Raw genomic sequence first — 21,434 nt, 5'->3', positions numbered from 1 at the left:
CGGTTTGAGCTAGGTTATCCCTAAATGAACATTTTGAAGAAAACATGTAAAAACAAATTAAAGTTAATAATATTTCACTTTATTTTGCATCTTTATTGCAGCACACATACAGACGGACAGTTTTGACACGTACAGGGGATAGACAAAGTGATCGGGACAGGCAAAATTGTCACTTTTCAAAAAATGTTCAACTAGCTGTAACTTTTCGAAAGGTGCATCAAATGTTTTCAAATTTTTACTGTAAGTTCATCAACTAGTTGTGTATCAGTGGTCCAAATTTGGAAAAGATTGGGCCATTCTTCACAAATTTATAATGATTCCTGAAAAACTTTGAGCTGTTATATCTCCGGATTCAATGAACCGAATGCAATGAAATTTTGAACATTCATTACTTATAGAATGAGCTATGACAAACCGTTGACTTAACTTAAAATTCTTAATACTTCAAGTACGGAAGAAAATTGTAACGATGAGATTATTTTTTGAATAAAACACCAAATTATCCAAAACAGCAATATATGTAGTTTCAAAATTCAAGATGAAAATTAAAGTTCATTTCATTTCCCTCTGATTGACTTATATATAAATGTGTTTTAAAGGAAAGTAACAACATAGCCGCCAATAAATTCAAAAAGTAATGGAATACATATTAAAAATAGACCAATTTATTTATAAATCGTGAAAAAAATAAAATTGCTATAACTTTTTCTCTTGTTAAAAATTTCAAGTTAAGTCAAATGTTTTCCAGAGTAAATTTTATAGGTCATGAATGATCAAAATTTCATTGCAATTGGTTCATTGAATCTATTGAATCTATATAAAGTTGGCTATCGGATAATTTTACCTTTTTCAAGAATATTTAAACTTTGTGAAAAATTGCTTGATCTTTTCCAAATATGGACCACTGATGCACAACTAGTTGATGAATTTACAGAAAAAAATTGAGAATATTTGATGCACATTTCGAAAAGTTACAGCTAGTTGAACATTTTTTGAAAAGTGAAAATTTTGCCTGCCCCGATCATTTTGTCTATCCCCTCTAGCAAGCCGGAACCGAGTCCGATAGATACTCCCAGGGGATACTTCCATAATTTCTTGCAACATCAATGTTCGACGGCTTAAAGTTCTCCAATTTTTATCCACATATATATAAGCATGTGCCAATGACGAACAATGAACCTGGCCACTTTCCAATACACCGGAACCGTTTACCCAAGGCCCAAAAATTTTCAATAAAAGTATATAACATCCAGTGGGCCCAGTGAAGAATTTTTCGTTTGACGAAGTTTCCCCGGCTGGAGCGGGAAACGAACCCACACTCCGAGGATTACGAGACGCCTAAACGACTGACGCCGCTAACCGCTTGGTCACAAAGCCCACAGTTCTGAAAGACATCCCAGAGAATATGCTGAAGAAATTTCCAAAATCTAAAAGAATTGTTCGAGGAATGAAACAGTAATTTTCCAACGGTTTTACAAAGACAATGCCAGAGAAATTCCTAAAGGAACTGCTGAAGGACACCTCAAAAGAATAACTGAATAACAAAAGGCGATTCTGAAGAAAAAAAATTCAAGAAAACTGGCGAATGAATTTTCAAAGCAATTTACGAATAAATTGCCAAACTGCCCATAGCTGCATAATTGTCACATTTGTAGTTTTTGCCAATATTTAGTTAATACCGGGGATCATCTCCTAATCACCAGTATTTTCATTCACCCATCTGATGGGTATATTAATATATTAATGACATTAATGGCACAAACTTCCCACATGGATGATAACGTGCCTCTGGAGCCGCCCTTCTGTTACCTGATCTGATAACAGTCAGACTGGAATGGAAATACACACTGGGCTCATAGCATATCATCAAGCATATTTTGGTTTGATATTTTTTTCCCCAATGCCTACTTATGTCGAATGTGACTATAATGCAGCAATGAAATTCGAAAAAAAGCCGAAAAATCAAAGATATTCACCTGAGAAAGGAATTGTCGATGAAATTCTGAATGTTTCGATGCAAGTTCGAAAGAAATCGCCGAGCACATTCTCAAAGAAACTTCCGCAAAAAATCCCAAAAGTATCTCTGTAGAATTCATGAAGAAAATGTCTAAAGAATTCATAGGAATTGCAGAAGGATGTGATGAAAGAATTATGAGAATTCCTTCTGAATGGAATTTTTGAAGAAAAATGCCAATAAAATTTCAAAAGGCATTGGTGTGAGAATTCCCAAAGAATCTTAAAAATGATGCCCGAACTAGTTGGTTAGGGAATTCCAATAAAAAATAACCGACAAAAAAATCCAAACATAAAAAAAAATAAATAAAAAAAAAATAAAAAACAAAAATGCGAAGAAATTCCCATTGCAGTGTCGTTAAAGTTACTGAAGGAATTACCGATAGAATTCTCGCAAGAATTGCCTGAGAGATTTCTGGGTAAATTTCAAAAATATAACGGCCAAAACAATTGCAAAGATAATTATTAAAAGCACTGCTGTAGTAATTAAACCATGCTTTAGAAATTCCCAAAAAGGTTGGCCAAAAAAAAGCTCCAGTAGCAATATTTGACTGGATGTTTGTTTTTTTTTATGATTGAGCTGATGAAATTGTCCAAGCAATTTCCAAATGAATTGTAGAAAAAAACTTCAAAATTTCGAAAATTTTTTTGAAGAAATTTTCGAATAAATAGAGATAGCGATAGGGATCTAAAGGCAATGGCAAATAAATAATTAAAGTTATCGCCACTTAAATTTCCAAAGGCGTTACTGGGGGAACTTCCAAAAAAAATCTGAAGGAATTACCAAACAATTTGCATAACAAATTGCAAAAAACAAATCGAAGAAATTGCCGAGAAAATGTTAGAAGTTATTACTGCTCCCAAAATTTTGGAAGACATACTCTTCCAGTTTGAATTGAAAATACAAATATCCTGTATTCCCAACTAACATGTTCAGCGCTATAAGCTTCAGTCATTTGCTTTCTGTTGTGTAACCATCGAGTGAAAGCAGTCAACGCTGAATAAAAGGAAAGCTAGTCAAATATAAATCGTAAGCTAATACACGACTGCAAAACAAGCATCATACAGCTACCAAACTCGGTTTTCAGAAATTCATTGCTTGTCACTGGGGCTGCCTTTACTCCACCGTATTCCGACTCCGGGAGATTTCCCGGAAGATGTGAAAACTTGAACACATCGAATAGGAGTCCTCACTAACAAAACAGCTGCTACTTTACAGTACAATTCGTTATACTGACAAATCTCCAAACCAGCAGCGCTTTAAAGGCCGTTATGCGTTTTCATTACGGCTAGAAGCTGTAATAAAGAAACTGTTGGTTTACCAACACGGCTTGTCGGATATAAACATTATTGTCAAAACAAATTTTAAGCGGTATATATAGCTACTACACAAATTCTTTACAGCTATCCATGTATGTGCTGTGAAATTATTTGGGTTGCTTTTATTGCACTTTAATTCAATGCCGTAAGATTTGCCGGAAGATGTGCAAATCGAGTAAGAGTCCCAGCCACTACTATAGCTGCTTTTATACAGTACGTTTTGTAATGTTGCCAAAACACAAAACAGCAGCGCTTCGTAGCCGTTTAAAGAACACTCTTTCAGCTAGAAGCTGTGAAGAAGAATCTGTTGGCGCAACCACACAGCTTGTTCAATGGAAACATTATTGCGTTTGACGTTTCACAAGCTTTTACAGCAAGATGAAGTTGGGTAAGGTTTCTTGTGGCACAATTATGAAGCCTTGTCTGGAGTAAAACAAAACGGGCTATTTTCTATGTTATTTATATATAGCAGTGTGGCAACGAGGACATCATCGGGACCAGTGGATACGGAGATCGGGAGTTCGATTCCAAGTAGCGGCAACTACTTTCATTATTCAATTTTAAAAGTGAAAATTCCAGTTCCACATGTATTGCGTCACGGTATCCATAACCTAATTATATTTAATCGTTTAATTTGGGGATGCCGTAAAACTATTATTTAACAATTGCGAAAAGGCTGAAAAAGCGCCTTCTCAAGATGTTATTCAGTTAGTGGTTACATAGGAGCCGAGAAAAGAGCTATGACTAGGTGGCATAGAAGCTGATCGCACAGCATGTACAAGCTGATTAAGTTCGCCAGATTCATTGGTATAGGGCTTGCATAGAAGCTTCCGTCCATATGTACAACACAGTAACTCAGCATCAAGCCGTATTAACCCGTTAACGCCCAAGGTGTCTCACAATTTAAATCTTCAAATAAATTTGTAATCAACGGTCGAGTTCCAATAAAATAAACATGATTTGACGAAAAAAATGGAAGTCTATGGTGTAGTTCTAAAAAAATTCTTCATTGTAGGTCCTCAATATCTAATAATTTTCCCGAGTTCTATTTCAGCACAAATTCTACGCTATCGTTATATTCTGATCCGTATAGATACAATACAGCTCTAAACAAGTGAGAGAGATGATAACCACTCAAAAAGAATAGAAAAAGAACTTTTGAATTGGGGCAGAAATATAACCCGATAAACGCCTAAAAGTATGCAATGCATGGTTCTTCTAGTTTCATGTAATTTCGACTGCAGTTTTCAATTTTTCTCATTTTTTTTAACAAATCAAAAAAAGAGATAGTAAGTGTGTAGCATAAACAAACTTTAAAATACTGTAGAAGTTTGATTTTACACAGATAATCATTTCTAATAAAGCAATTTAGTTTTTCCTTTAGCACCCCACAACCTCTCTTTACGTACTCACCATACGTAAACTTTTCAGTAATTTTGCATGTTTTAAAAATTTTAATTTGTATCCTTTGACAGATACGTATTTCGACCTCAACTATAAGGTCATCTTCGGTGTCTCGTACTTACAGGTATTCCACTAACTCACCCAGGTTCATGATCATTCCATTTTTTGATATGAAATTAGAACCAGATATACTCTACACGGCTTCTCTATTTATGTTTGTACCACTCCATGATTTTTTAGTCGTGGACATTGTGTGGGTTTTATGGTGTTATTCTGGGCACTATCAAAGTTACATCGAAAAGATAATGTGTCTTTCGGCTACATGAAAAATGATAAACTACCCAAAAAATCAATTTTATTCGATCTACGAATAGAAATTTAGAATTACGTACAAAAGTCTGAAAAACATAACGCTGGGGGGGAGAACATTCCCGGTAGAAATCCCTGAAGGAATCCCGGGAGGATTTACTGAAGGAAATCTGAGAGGCATATCTGATAGAGTTCTGAAGGAATCCCAGCCAGGCATTGCATTTGATCCCATCTTTCGAACTTTTGAGCAAGATAAAGACCAACCAATGGGATACCATCTCAGTGCTCTTGGATCGATTTTTCAAAAACAATCTTGAAATCTTTTGCTCAGATAATCATCTTTAAAACTCAGTAGTCATTGCAGTTAGGTATAAATTGTTCTGAAATCTCACGACAGCGTTCTCACAGATGATGAATGACAATCGATCCATCCGATAGGTATTACTTTCATCTGGTTATTGCTGTTGAATCAATTATTGTAAGTGACCCGTTACCTTCCCGAAATTGAATATAAAGCTCACTTATGAATTTCAGCACTTGCAAAATAGGCCTGAAGATGCGTACATAATTCAAGATCCCCTTCGAACAGAGTCAACTGCTAGTCTGGACCAATCTTGAACCATTTGTTGAGTTATACTGTGTAATTTAAACTTCTGCTAAATAAAGAAATATTTAATTTTAAGCCAGATTTGTAAATAGTTTAGTTACATGCGGGTGGGACAGCCCAAAATCGAAGCGAGCCAACAAAAAAGGTTGAATTTGGTTTCTTACTTGCAGACGGTTGATCAAACCTGGCCACACGAAAAACTACCTCGTTCAGATTGACGTTTTATTGCGCTAATCTGAGCGAGTTTTTCGGCCTTGTGGCGGTCAGGCTTGATCAACCTTTTGGGTGGTGTGTAGATAATGCCTCACAAAAAAAAAACAATTATATCAGGCCGAGAAAGACATCAATAATATTTTCAATAATAATTGAAAAAAAGCCCATGACGTGTTCCCGGATCGTTGGGAATAGAACAGCTTTTATGAGGACACGAATTTACTAACATACTGGTTATATGTCTATGAAAATTCACGTAGGGCGCTAGAAATAAAACTACATATTCCAAACATGGTCCCAAACACTGGCTGTTTGTACTCGACAGTAAATCGATAAACGTATTTCGTCCGCAGTACTGTCAAGATGATCTGAAGATGAAAAGATTCATCATTTCTGTGGCATCTTTGATCAGAGATTTAATCTTTCCTCTGGTCAAAGATGATCTCTCGATCAGATGAGCAATGCAATGCCTGATCTCAGCTGAAAGCTTGGTAGGAATCCCTGAAATAATCACAGATGAAATCCCGGTAGAAAGAATTCCATTAGGATTCTCAGAATATGTTTCGACAAAACACATTGAAAGTATACCAAAATGAATCTGTGAAGTAATTCCAGAAGAAATCCGTGAAAGAATGCTGGTTAACATATCTGAAAGAACCCCTTCAGAATTTTCTGAAGCAATTCTGGCAGAAATTCCTGAAGTTATTCCTGAACAATCCCGTAAATAATACCTGATGGAATCCTTCGAGAGATCATGACAAGAATGCCGGCCAGAAGCTGAGCAGGCATTCCAGCTAAGAACCATAGAAGATGTCTCTATGATCTAGGATTGCCTGAAAAAAAAAACTTGGGAGAAACATATATTTTTCATATTTTTTCGGGAGGAATCCTTTAAGGAACAACAGGAAAAAGGAATAATCCTGAAAGGAATCTTTGAAGGAATTCCAGCACAAATCCCTGAAGGAATGCAGAAAAGAATAACTAAAAGAATCCTTTCAGGATTTTCCTAAGCAACCCCTGCAAAAATCCCTGAAGAGAACTCCGGAGCAATCCGTACAGCAATCTCGGAAGCAATATCTGAAGGAATCTCGGAAATAAACCTGAGAAGATTCTCGAAAGGAATGGCTAGAGAAATGCTGGAAAGAATTTCTGGAAGGTATCTCAAAAATGAACCACAGTTCATCTAATCCCTACCCTACTCTCTAGCCTCTACCCTACTGTCTTCTTTGCCCTCTGTTCCAACCCTCTACCCTAAGCTCTATCATAACCCTCAACCCAACCATCTGCCCTACCCTCTAAACTATCCTCTATCATAACCACTGCCCTATCCTTTACCGAACCCTCTAGTCTATATTGTGCTTAATCGTACCGTCTACACTACTCTCCATCCTAACATTTTTCCTACCCACAACCCTACTCTCTAGCCAAAATGGCGTTAAATATCGATTTTTGACTTCTACTCATAATGCCCGATCGATAGATACCCATATTGCATGGTATTATAGATCAAACTACTTTTCCATGGCCGCCATCTTGGGTTTCAAAATGGCGTACAATATCGATTTTTGACTTCTACTCATCATGCCCGATCGATAGATACCCATATTGCATGGTATTATGGATCAAACTACTCTTCCATAGCCGCCATCTTGGATATGATCCGTCATCTCGAATTTCAAAATGGCGTCGGATAATCATTTTTGAGTTCTACTTGTGAAGCCCGATCGATAGATACCCATATTACATAGTATCCGAAGGAGTATTGCCGTTAAAAAGCATATATTATGGAGTTTTCACCGCCATTTTGGAACCTAAGGGGCGGTTCATAAACAACGTAGACTTTTTCGGGGGAGGGGAGGGGAGGTCTGTCCAAAGTCTACGCTCCATACAAATTTCAAAATTTTTGTATGGACAAAAGTCTACGATGGGGGATGGGGGCTCTAAAATGGCCAAATTTTGGTCTACGTGGTTTATGAACAGCCCCTAAGCCGCCATCTTGAATTTCAGTACCCCTGCTGCCACCTGCACATCCTAAGGAATGTGTATACCAAATTGATTGAAATTTCTTGACGCATTTCAGAGTTATGCCTATGTTCCGGCATACATATATACATACGTACATACATATAAATATACAAATAGACAAACATACAAACATATAAACATACAAGCATATAAACATACGATTATACATACATCAACTTTTGTATGTATTGATTAACAACTCTGCCGAAGAAATGAACTGTAAATTGTTAACCATTGCCAAGATTCCAAGGAAATACATTTTTTTCGCATTGGAAATGATGCTCACAGATTGTGACAATATGCATTCTTTGCAGCATCGTTTACGCCACCCAGTGGACCAGTCACAAACTATATTGTTCACTATGAGCAAGGTATGGGTGTGGAGAACATCTCCTCTGAAGAAAGTATTCTAAAATCTTGCATAATTCTGGACATATTCTCATCAAAAGGACTGTCCTATTTATAGGACGCTGGGCGTTCGGGGCATCTGTCCTATAAATAGGACGCTGGGCGGATATGGGTTAAGGACGCTTTGTTGACGTTTACATTCACAATAAATGTTAGTTGGGTTATACATATTTTTTTGAAGATTTTGTAGGTTTAGGATTTAGTTATTTATTCATTTATTTCTGAAACATGTAGAGTAAGCTTACACTTTTTAATTTCAACACTCGCAAAAAAATTTGAAGGTTGTAATAATTACTCAACTTGTCTTAGAAAAGGTGTTTAAAAATAAAGACCTGCCTGTATGCGATCATTGCCGGTTTACCTTGCTGATGTGTATCAAGAATCTCTCCATCTGATACATATTGATCGATTACGAAAAAGCTTTCAACCGTCTTAATCATGAACACATGTGGGGAGCCCTCAGACGCAAGGGTGTCCCGGAGAACATTATTGGCCTCATTGAAGCACAGTACAGGGCATGTTTGTGTAGAGTACTGCACAACGGTGTCTTGTCCGATCCCATTCGGGTCATTGCTGGAGTGAGGCAAGGCTGTATCATATCACCGCTTCTGTTCCTCTTCGTAATCGACGAGATCGTGGGTTGCCGTGGCAGCCCATTACTATGGAACACCTAAATGACTTCGAATTGGCTGATAACATTGCTCCCCTAGTTCAACGGTGCTCTGAAAACAAGATCGATGATCTTGCCAATCGCACCTCGATGGCAGGTCTTACCATCATCGTCAACAAGACCAAATCGTTGGATGTAAACACGGTCAAACCTTCCAGCTTTACTGTAGCTGGACAAGTAGTGGAGAATGTTGAAAGCTTCCAATAGTTTGGTAACCAAATGGCAGCCGATGGTGACCAAAGATCGACATAGGTGCACGGATCAAGAAGGCGAAGGCTGTTTTTGCGAGTTTGAGAAATGCGTAGAAAAACAACCATATTAGTCGACGCACAAAAGTCCTAATTTTCAACCGGAACGTCAAATCTGTGCTGCTGTACGCCAGGGAAACTTGGTGTGTATCAGCGTAGAATATTCAACGGTTTCAGGTCTTCATGCCTACGATATATAATTCATGTATGGTGGCCTCACAATTGGATCTCCAACGTGGTGGCGGTTGCCGGTACTGCACATTGTTGATGACGGGAAGCTACGATAGATAATAACTTCGTTAGTGTCGGAGAAGTTTCGTCCGTCAATCAGAACATGGTCGATTTGCGATTCCCTCTGCTGTGGTGTTCTCCAGGTGTAACGGAGACTGTATTGGAAAAGGGGCTACGCATGGCCATGTTTTAGTAGGCAGCGAAATCGATGCGTCGTGTAGGCTGTTTTTTGTTATCTGCTAGTGGGCTCTACAGCGTGTTCTTAGTTTCAAGGGCAATTTCATGCACCAGGATCATCAAGTGTTTTGACCTTATCTAGTTGTTAATTGCAACATGCAACTGTTCTCCGATTCGTCATTGCCATCTCAAATGCTCAACGAATGATATGTATTTTCCCGGGTGCAGACCAAAACAACAAAATCAAAATTGCCGTGTTTACACGTTCATAGGATCGTACTTTCCCTCACCTTTATCTAAGCGTGATAAGATAACGACAACCGGTGGAGACTAAAACGAATTTTATTGTTATCGCGCTATCAGCGTCAAACTCAACTGGATGGAAGGGAAGCAGGTGACAGACACACTAAAGAACAGAATGAGTCACATTTCGCGTCCACAGCTCCACTCATTTGCACTTGCTTGCCTTTGAGGTGATGGAACCAGTTGGAACACCGCCGCGTGGCAAAATTGTTCATATGAAAAAACTCACTACAAGGTTTGATGTTTCCGGTTCCATAATTGGAAATTAAAAACATGATGAATTGGCAATATTTTATTTATGCGTGCATAAAAAGCATAAATCCTAAGGTAACGATGCGAGGCAGATGTTCATTAGTACGAATTTTTAATTAATTTTACCTTTTTAAACCTTTCATTTTTTCCGGAGGAATAAAGATCATTTGAAATCAAGAGTGATTCACACACCACCACGCTTTATACACCTATCCAGCCTACTGCGTGCGCATCATTTACATCAGTCGACGTAATCTCACAGTACAGCCCGGTTACTGGGATCGCTGCAAGACGCTGATGAAAATTGCACCGTCTGCTATAACAAAACATAGGTACATTCAGCGAAAGTTTTGCACCCAGGCAGCCAGCAGCAGCGGCAGACCACCAAAAACCGGGGGTCCCATTTAAAATGCGAATAATTATACTCTGGTTCGGTGCGGTGGTTCCGGGCAGACCGCGACGTCGACCGCCAATCCAAGGTACCTGTCTGTACAAAAGCATGCTGATTCATACCGCCGTTGTATGTATACACGATACTCGAAGGTGAGAGTGATGATGCTACTGAGCGTTGCGTTGCGATCCTCGTGCATCTTGTCCGGAAGAAAACGGAAAAAGCGTTGCGTTGTTGTAACGCGAAACGATAACACAAAAACGACGGAGCCCGCCGCCGCGGTTGGGGTGAACGAGCGCGCGTCTGGCTCGCTAAAAATAACAATAAATAGATCCACCACCACCGGCCGATCCGGAGAGCTTTGGGGTAGAAGAAGAGCTCCACGCACTCTGCTGAAGATGAGCGATGATGACGACGCGGCGATGGGATCGCAAGGTGAAATTTTGATGTTTTCCTCTTAAATTTATACATAATATTTGAGCCAGGGGTTTTCAACCTTTTTCGAGCAATTTTGTCATCCTCACATACAGGGAACTTAGCCTATTTTGAGTAGCTACGGGTCGTCCAGTCTATGAGTATGGTGTAAATTTAGCCAAAGGCACCGATGATGTTAAATTTTGTCCTTAATACAATAATGATGAAGGATTTCAATCTACATCAAAACTGTCGAGCAGTGATGGAATTACTCTCATCATGAAGCAATTCGCGAGTGTAAAGCCAACACAAGGCTTACTCACGATACCGAGAGTAAACAGTGTGTGAGTTTATTCGCACCCGCCTGCTTCGTGAGTAAGAAACAAAACAAAAACCGAAACATTCATGAGTTTTTATTCGTGAAGAACTAGTGGAGGTGCGGGAAGTGCATTTTATTGTGGTTGAAATAGCAATCCAGTGATTATCCAACATAAACTAACGCTTTATGCTTCATTGTTCCTGAAAATCAGCACTGCCGGTCGTTAAAATGCGTTTTTTGTCCAAATGCAAAAAAAAAACTCACGAAGCTTCGCAAATCACATGCGAGTGCCTACTGTAGTATAGTAGAGTTAGATGAGAGTAGGCTGTGACAATTGAGCTTGACAGGAATGAAGGATAATAAATCATTGTTGTTTAATACTCTGAAAACTAAAGTATATTTTATGGCTTGCTACATTGGCGGCGAGGATGAAGCCAAAACAAGTTGGAAGAAAAGGAAATATATTCTGGAGAAGGAATACCTCAGGATCTACCTGCAGAACTGGTCAAACACAAAACCGGAAAAAGAATATCCAGCGGTTGTAGCGGTTGTGTTAAATCTATGGTTGTAGTGCAAATGAAGTTGTTGTGGTAACCAGGAGCGGTTTGAATTGAAATGTCCCCAATTCCATGAACGCAGATGCGAAAGCGCTCAATACGGCCAGTTAAAAGGAAAAGGTTAGTAATACCTAGAGAGGAAGTGCGATAACGTTAATCATGAATAAAGAAAACTATCTCAGCTGTCTGTGAGGCAAATGAAAGTTAGAGATTGCGTTTATTTTAGCAGTTGTTTTTAAAATTTAAGTAAAAAGGATTGTTCGTCGAACCACCAAATCCTCATAACGAAACCTGGGAGGTGGGTTGCCAATTGATTCAAGCTAAAATTAATAAATTTAATTAAACGGAATTCACAGGATAATTACACAATCACAGTTTTACTGTTCTACCGTGGCATGATTCTGTGACTCAGAAATCAGAAAGGAAAAGTAACCAATTGGTTAAAGATTCAAATTGGATAATGAGGAAGTTCAAAATATGACATATATTCGGGTTTCTCTGATACCATGATCTGGGGGAAAGCGAGTGTTCTGTCAGATTAATTATTGCGCTGCTGGAAGTATAATCCAACGTGACAAACCATAATAAAAGAAATTATTGTTATTGCTTCTAATTCAACACGGAGATTGCTTACCCAATGAGATTACAGATCAAACAGAATGATAATTGTTTAACTGTTAAATAATTATACTATTTGATAACAAATCTTGTTATCGAGATCACAGAATATACGAGTCATAGCAATTGACATATTGCAATTCACATGTGTATTTGTTGCTATATGGTAACGTTAGCCTACTATCTAAACAGTATGGATGCCCTGTTATAACTTAGTTATTCATTCAACCGAGAGGCTTAATGCATCACAACAAATAAAATAGAAACGAAATGCAGCAATCAGAGCACAATAATAGGTTGATTCATTTATATGATTTCTTCTGTGAAATATTAGGATGATGTTTTGTAGGAAGATTGAATTGCTTTATTACGTCAAATTTGAGTTAGACATTTAAAAAAAAAGTATATGTTTTAACAGTATGCTCTTTACCAATGATTGTATTGTATTCACATTTTATATTTTATATGTATTTATGCTTGTGTTATTATAACAACATATAGATAAATCAGGAATTAAAAAAAAAAAAAAGCATTATCATGCAGAATATTCGTTGAGTTCAGGCTTGGAAATAACTGGTGGCTTGAAAAAAAAAAATGAAGAAAAGTTTTATCTTGTTTTTATGAATGATACTACTGTGAACGTCGGTTTGAAACTATATAGAATACAATGTGCATAAAGTTTAGTGGACACAAAACAAATGTAAATTATTATAATATGGAACATATTATGCGGTAAAAATATAGTGTGTTTCCTTGGTTGTAATGTTGTTTAGTTAATAATATGGACAAGAATTTCAAAAGTTTAAGCACCATTTCATGTATTATTTTAACCATTAAAATGAACGTTTAAACTGGTCTTTGATGTGGATCTCCCATTATACTTCAGTGCCTAATTTTTTGAGTCGAATCCAATAATAATAGAAATGAGCTACCAATTGACAAATGACCCTTTAAACTCTGGAAGGATGCTTTCAGTCGTATATCTTTCCAAGAAATGTTTGGATGTTTACAGTCATTTCGGGCCTCAAAATAGGAAATATGTGAATGAATAACAATATCTGTATCTAATATAGAGGATAAACATCGTTGATGATATAATCATCAAATAGATTCAAATGGATATTATATAGCCCTGCTTTTTATAAATTGCGTGGAATGTCTTAAATAATCAGTTAAGTCTTATTTCGTTTGGCATAAATGCAGTTCAGTCTATAGTGCCGATTCGTTAGTTGGAGACTCGTTAGACAGTTTGCCTCGATGGCTTGATGTTCGCTGATTGTGGCAAAACCTTAAAAAAAAAGAACTGTCAATGTCAACATCGATGTCAAAGCGAGTTTGACATCTGACCGCAATCGCATCACAGATCCTATAAACAGAACGTTTGTGAAAGTGGTTCGTGACGTATTTCACGTCATTTGTGTGTGTTGAGAGCATTTTAATCAGTTGTCAGTTGCTCAATGAACGAACACGATTCGTTAATCGGGGCACAGTCGTAAACCAATCAGCGAATCCAAGCTGTACTATGAGATGCAGGAAGCGAGACTTCAGTCCATCTATAGTAAAACGCTATGTTAACGAGATGTAGTCAGTACTGGCCAAAGACCAAATGTAGGAGATTTGTCTCAGTCCATTTGGCATTCCAGTCTATCATGAGATGAAGGAAGTGAGACTTCAGTCCATCTATGATAAAGGGAAACGCAAAGGAAACTTGATGTTTCAGTCTGCAAAAGAAAAGACCAAATGAAGGAGATTCGTCTCAGTCCATTTGGCATTCCAGTCTATCATGAGATGAAGGAAGTGAGACTTCAGTCCATCTATGATAAAGGGAAACGCAAAGGAAACTTGATGTTTCAGTCTGCAAAAGAAAAGACCAAATGAAGGAGATTCGTCTCAGTCCATTTGGCATTCCAGTCTATCATGAGATGAAGGAAGTGAGACTTCAGTCCATCTATGATAAAGGGAAACGCAAAGGAAACTTGATGTTTCAGTCTGCAAAAGAAAAGACCAAATGAAGGAGATTCGTCTCAGTCCATTTGGCATTCCAGTCTATCATGAGATGAAGGAAGTGAGACTTCAGTCCATCAATGATAAAGGGAAACGCAAAGGAAACTTGATGTTTCAGTCTGAAAAACAAAAGACCAAATGAAGGAGATTTGTCTTAGTCCATTTGGCAGTCTTTAGTCCATTTTTGATAAAGATAAATGTAAAGGGAAATTGATGTTTCATTCTGATGAATACAGACTGTTGATCTTTAGTTCATCTGCTACAGCGGTAGAAGCTCTGGATTTTATAATAGACTAACATTTTTTAAGTCTCGTTTAGCAACAACAATTATTTCGGTATTGGATATGAAAACTGGAGTGATATGGATTCAAGATTGTTCAAAAAAAAAAAAAAAAAAAAAAAAAAAACAGCAAATTCAGGAACCTACCAATTAAGATTCAATTGATTTATAAAATAATTCAAGATAAAAAAGGTAAAAAAAAAAATAATCAAACGAAAAAAAGAAGAAAAGGAAAGCTAAGTATCAAATTAAATGAATGACTGAAATTAGTATTTTTAATAAGTGTTTTTTTTTATCATTTAGGCACGTGATGGCTGCAATAAAGTTCGCTACTGAACTATTGTTTCGAATGGACCTAATCTAAAACTAATACTGGATTGAGATATGCAGTGGAGTTATTCCAAGGAAGTGGCATCCCTCTCTTCACCAACATGACGTAGCAGTAGCCACCGTAACAAAGGCTCGAGTGACCGCCTCAAGATGACAACCTATCTTTCAACTTGTTGCCTGGTCTAACGCGTGTCACAAGAAGAGTTATTCACGGACGTTTATTACTGAGGAATATTGTATTTGTTGTTTTATTAAAGTTAAGGAAAGATAGTGTCGGCTATTCAGTATGACAGGAAATAATATGTATCTAAACGAAGGCCATTGTAGCTCAAATAAGTTAAAATAGGGAGAAATCCACTAAACATGAATAACATTAAGTATATACTTTCGTTGCAACTATTAGAGCTTATTGATATTAAAAAAATATTTATTACAACGTACTGATACTCTGTTATCCATAAGAATTAACTATTTTGTTTCTTCATCATTAGAGAAAAGGAGAGATGTAGTATAGTAGAGTTAGATGAGAGTAGGCTGTGACAATTGAGCTTGACAGGAATGAAGGATAATAAATCATTGTTGTTTAATACTCTGAAAACTAAAGTATATTTTATGGCTTGCTACACCTACCAGCTCCGTTTAAATACTCACAAATAAAGAAGTGCGAGTATTCTTGGGCCCCTGTTGTTCACGAGAATGTTTTGGTTTGTGTCTGCTCAGCTGCAATCTTCATCATTTTCCATCTCTGGTTATGAGGGTTGCTTTCCTCCCGTCTGTTACCAAGGCACAAAGATTCGGAACACAATCTTCGAGAGCTGCCCTGGCCACGTCCTTGGATCAACTGAGCAATAAGAAAATATCAGTTGGACACGTACAGTGTATCAAACAATTGGGTTGTTTAGTGAACAAAATTTTGCTATTTTCCATATCCTAATAGAAAGAGCTAATTTTTCTGAGTATAACGTGATTTTAAGGCGTTCCAATAACCTTAATTTTGATTGTTAAATAATTAAAACAGTTTTTATTTTTGTGGATAAAATGACAGCTCAATCGATAAAATGACAGTTCATCCCGAACAAAAAAAAAATCCCCATACAAACTCCAAATGCATTTTAAAAATAGTTCCCGGGCACCAAAAATTATGAAATTTTAGATTTTGACTTATTTTCGGCCGGAGATTCCAATTATGGAATAATCTGGATACCCCTAAAGAACCCAATTGTCCGTACAGCAATTTTTTGGTCAAAATAATTTGTCTTTCAAATGATCATAACTTTTTTATACGTCAACCAAATACGCTGAAATTCTGATCAATCATAAACCATATATTAAAGCTCCATTAGTAAAATTTTTTAACGAGATCGAATAAGTTTTGTGGAAGTTACAGAACTTTTAGTAAAACTTATAAGATTTTTGAACACATTTTTTTTTGTGATACAGCTTATATCTAAGGCTTCCATGATATGGAATCCATATGCAGCTTTGTTTGAGGTTTTATATTCAATACAAAAAATATGAAAAATCTGTATAGGTTCAGAGTGACATTTAGAAATTTATCATATTTTGATCAATAGAAGTGCCAAGTGTCTTCAACCTTTTTAAACTCTCTTAATGTAATATTTTTATACAGGACCTGCTAAACTACATATGAAGAGTAGGTCCTATGTATTTTTCGTTCAGTTAACCGTTATGTGTCCGACAATTTTTTTGCTTTTTTCTACACCGTGCTTTTCAAATGGGCGCTAGGTACCCGGGTACCCTGTCGGCCACATAAGGGTTAATGCACTTTTATTGGTTGAAAACGGTTGGCAGATTATATGTGCAAAATAAAGTAAATTTTTAAACATCGTCAACTACATAAGCACATTTTTCATATTTGTTGTAGTGAATATAAAACCTCAAAAGTAGCTGCATATGAAAACCTTAGATATCAGCTGTAACACACAAAAAAATGGTAAAGTTTCATCGCGTACATACTGAGATATAATGTTTTAAAAATGTGTTCAAAAATGTTGTAAGTTTTACTAAAAGTTCAATAATTTTCAGAAAACTTATTCGATCTGGCTCAAAATTTTACCAATGGAGCTTTTATATATGATTCATGATTGGTCAAAATTTCAGAGTTTTTGATTGATGTATAAAAAAGTTATGAACATTTGAATGAAAAATTATTTTGACCAAAATATTGCTGTACGAGCAATTGTTTGATACACTGTAAGATAGGTGTTTTCAGTGATTTTCAATAAATTGGATTCCGAAAAAACTGGCACAACTTCTAACGATATACTCAACAAATTTCCTTTTAAATAATCTTGAAGAAAGTTTAGGATAATTTGTCCTCAAGAGCTTCTACAGTGCGAGAAATAAATAAGTATAAAGACAGAGCCTTTTTCCATACAAAATAATCATGTTTAGGGATCAAAATCTCTTTTTCTAGCGATTCGATTGTTATGGAATTTGGTCTGCAACCTTAAAATAACTAGAATTTTGGCTAGAAATATAAATCATCATCCAAGAAATCGTTTATATCGACTTTTCAGATTCAAATAAATATAAAGACACATTTTTATATGGAAATAAGTGTCTTTATATTTATTTGAATCTGAAAAGTCGATATAAACGTTTTCACGGATGATGATTTATATTTCTAGCTAAAATTCTAGTTATTTTAAGGTTGCAGACAAAATTCCATAACAATCGAATCGCTAGAAAAAAAGATTTTGATCCCTAAACATGATTATTTTGTATGGAAAACGGCTCTGTCTTTATACTTATTTCTCGCACTGTAAAAAAACTCTTAAAGATGTTCTAGGATATAATGCTATAGAAATTTTTAATGAAAATTCTGAAAAAAAATTGTAAAAATATAATAAAATCTCTATATGAATTCTCATTTTTGACCAAAAAATCCTTTTATTTGCTCAGCCAGATTTACGTCGAAATTCGTTTAAAACATCCTGAATTAATTCCATAAGCAATATAAGATACACTTTGTAATACTTTTGTTGACAAATAACTGCAAATTCGTAATAGGGACACAGTGCCATTAGTCTTCCGCTACCAGATTCATCCTTTTCGAAAACAATTAGTTCCATTCTTTCTGTTTCTGTACGTGCGCATTTCTTTCAAAAAATATAAAAAAGAACAAAACCATTAGCACTTCAATTTCTTGTGACCACGGAAGCTCTACGCTTAATAAGTGAACCGGACACACTATTTCTAAAAGTTTCTGGTAGAATATTTAACTGAAATATACTAAAGGAGTTGTGATGAAATTCCTGTAAAGACTCCGGAAGTAATTTATGAAGTTAATCTTTTGTTTTTTTAGTCTAGTCACCGCAAAGTGACAGGGAGATCAGCTCTGTGTAGCTGCTTTAAGAAAATCTGTCTCGAATTAACTAAAGCGTCAAGTCCTTTTGTTTAACAGAATGTGCTCTACATTCGTTTAAAAGTTTCAGTTACCAAAAAGATAAAGTAGTGATTCACTCTGAAATCCTTTTAAATGTAATTTCAGAAATTTCAAGAGTTTTTTTAGAAAATTGTTCAGAAAACGCTTGAAAAAAATCTACTGAGAATTTTGAAAAAAATCTCCTAAAAGTTTCTTCTTTACGGATTTATTGAAAATCTTCATGATTTTTTTTTTTTGAGATTCCTCCACAAATTTGTCAAAGTTTTTACATGCATTATTTCAGAAAATCTTCCATGAATTTCATGTGAAGATTGTTCCGAATGTTTTTTTTTTCGGAAATTCTGTTAAAATTTCATTCAGAAATGTTTCTTCATCGATTTGCACAGAGATTCCTTAATGTATGTTTAAAAAAAAACTTCCAAGGATTATTTGAAAAATATTTTTTAGGATTGGCTCTAGAAACTTCGAGAATTTAGTGGTAAAAATCCTTATTATAACTTTTAATGGATTGCTTCATGATGTGCCATATGGTATTCCCCCAGAAGTTGCACAAAGAATTCTTCAATGATTTTTTTTCACAAATTATCTTTCATGGATTGGGGGACTACTTCCAAGATTCCTACTACTATGGTCATGCTGAATACTATACAGCTGTGGACCTAGATTTGTATTTGTTCAAAAATTTCTCCGGGGATGCTTTTGGAAACTACTTCAGAGAATTCTTAAGCATTTTCCGTTTGTTTAGAAAACCTCCCTTTTTTGTGAAAAGTTCCTCCAAATATTGTTTTTTTTTTTGACAATTTCTTCAAGATTTTTTTCAGAAATAAAGCCAAGAATTCCTCCATGATTTTTTTTATTCACCTAAGGAAACATTTGAAATTCATTATGTAGGATTGCTATAGTGCTTAGTGTTTCCTGCAGAAATTTCGCAAGGAATTTCTCCAGAATCTTAAAAAATCTCCCAAGAAAAAATTAAAACTGATTTCATCAGAAATTTATTCTGGGATTTTTGTAGAAACAAGTACAGGGATTCCTTCATAAATTCATCGATTTTTTCCGGCAAATTTTCGAAGAGTTTCATTAAAAAAATCCTCCAGTGGCTTCTCTAGGGGTTCCTTCAGCAATTTAAAAAAAAAAAGACAATTCACACCGTCTTCAGCCAGAGGCTGCACAGACTGAACACATTACTTACACTAGACAACGGACACGACACAGAACACCCAGTGGCCCAGTGATGAATTTTTCGTTTGACGAAAAGTTTCCACCGACTGGAGCGGGAATCGAACCCACACTCCGAGGCTTACGAAACGCCTAGACGACTGCCGCCGCTAACCGCACGGCCACGAAGCCCACAATTTTTTGAGAGATTCTTTAGAAAATCTTTTTGAATAAGCCTTCAGAAACTACTCTAAGGACTACTTTAGACTCTAGAATTTCCTCCATAAATTTCTCTATGAATTTCTTCTGTAAATATTGCAGATATTTTCAGAAAATCTTCAATGGGTTCCATTAAGCATTTCTCCAGGGATTCTTTAAGTAAATATTTGTATCGATTGCTCAAGAATTTCTCTTTTAATTTCTCCAAGAATATCGTGGGTGCCTTCAGATATTTTTCTAGTGATTCCTTTAGAAAATCTACTTCGGGCTTTCCTTAAAACTAATCCTTGGATTCTTTAAGATTCAATCCTCATATTTCGGAAAATCTTCCACGGATTCCTTCAGAAAGGCCGAAATTCATTGTTTATCACAAATGTCTCCAAAGCTATCTTTAGAAGTTCTTGCAGGGATTTCTTAGGGCGTTTCTTTAAAAATAGCGTCAAAAATTCTTCTAGTTTTCTTAGGAAACCTTTCATAAATATCTTTAAAAACAATCATGAATTCCTTTATAAATTCCTCCAGGGTGTTTTTTAAACACCACGGATTCGTTCTTAAATATCTGAAGGAATCCCATCATAAAAATTCAGAAATTCCTCCAGTAGTAGTTCCATCCTTTAGATAGTTTTAAAATATTCTCAACTGATTTTTTTTTCTTTCAAAGAACGCCCCAAAGCAGGGATGGCATTCCACACTGAAAATGTGCACAGTGCAGTTCATTTTCGTACTTCCAGGGATTCCTTTAGAAATTCATCAAAAAATTCTTAAGACCCTTCAGAAATTCCTCGACAGATACCCTCAAATTTTTTTTCAAAGAATTCCTTTATAAAACTTTCCATGAACTTTCTCAAAAAAATGGATTCTATCACAAATACCTCCGTGGATTCTTTCGGAAAAGCTTCCAAGAATTTCTGAAAAAATTAAAAATTCATAGCTCCGTCAAAAAAAAAATGTTAAGTGATTTTAAGAAATTCTTCAGTATTTCTTAAGGAATTTTAAGAAATCTTGAAATTGTTATAGTAGTTCTTCTTGAAATTTCTCCAGGAACTCCCCAGGAACCCCTTTATGATTCCTTTCTGAAATAATATCATGCACTGCTTTACAAACATTTCCAGAGGTTCTTTCAGGAAATTCTTCAGAAACTGCTCAAGAAATTCTTTCATAATATTATTCAACTTTGAGGAATTTCTCAAGCGGTTTCTCCCAGAGATTCCATAAAAGTTTTCTTCATAGTAATTTTTCTTGTTGGAAAGTGCTCCAAGGAATTATTTAGGAAGTTTCGAGACATCCTCCACGGATTCCTTCAATGATTTGGCCCAGGAAAAATTCAAAAATTCCCCTATCGGTTTATTCAAAACAAAAATCCAGCGATTTCTTCAGAAATTCGTTCAGGTATTTAATCACGAACACCTATGTACATTGATTGCTGCCGAAACTTATACGAAGATTCGTTCAGGAAGTCCACCGGGTATTCCTCTTTGTACTTTTTATTTAGAAATTCTTCTAGGCCAAACTGATAGGTCTGAAACTCTTTGCTTCTTCATACGACGCACGACCC

General features: G+C 36.1%; 1 protein-coding gene and 1 long non-coding RNA gene across 11 annotated transcripts in view; one reads left to right on the top strand and one right to left on the bottom strand.

The window, feature by feature from the left end:
- The window catches only part of LOC109415714 (bicaudal D-related protein homolog), a 389,546-nt gene that overhangs the window by 126,034 nt on the left and 242,078 nt on the right, over window positions 1-21,434 (bottom strand). The gene's annotated exons all lie outside the window — the stretch shown is intronic.
- On the top strand, window positions 8,612-15,696 carry LOC134290005 (uncharacterized). The gene is made up of 2 exons (XR_009998794.1): window positions 8,612-10,255; window positions 10,335-15,696. It is a non-coding gene; the product is annotated as an uncharacterized LOC134290005 (long non-coding RNA).

This window comes from Aedes albopictus, chromosome 3 (genome assembly GCF_035046485.1).
Source record: "Aedes albopictus strain Foshan chromosome 3, AalbF5, whole genome shotgun sequence".
NCBI classification, from domain to species: Eukaryota; Metazoa; Arthropoda; class Insecta; order Diptera; family Culicidae; genus Aedes; species Aedes albopictus.
This window is presented reverse-complemented; position numbering and strand designations above follow the sequence as displayed.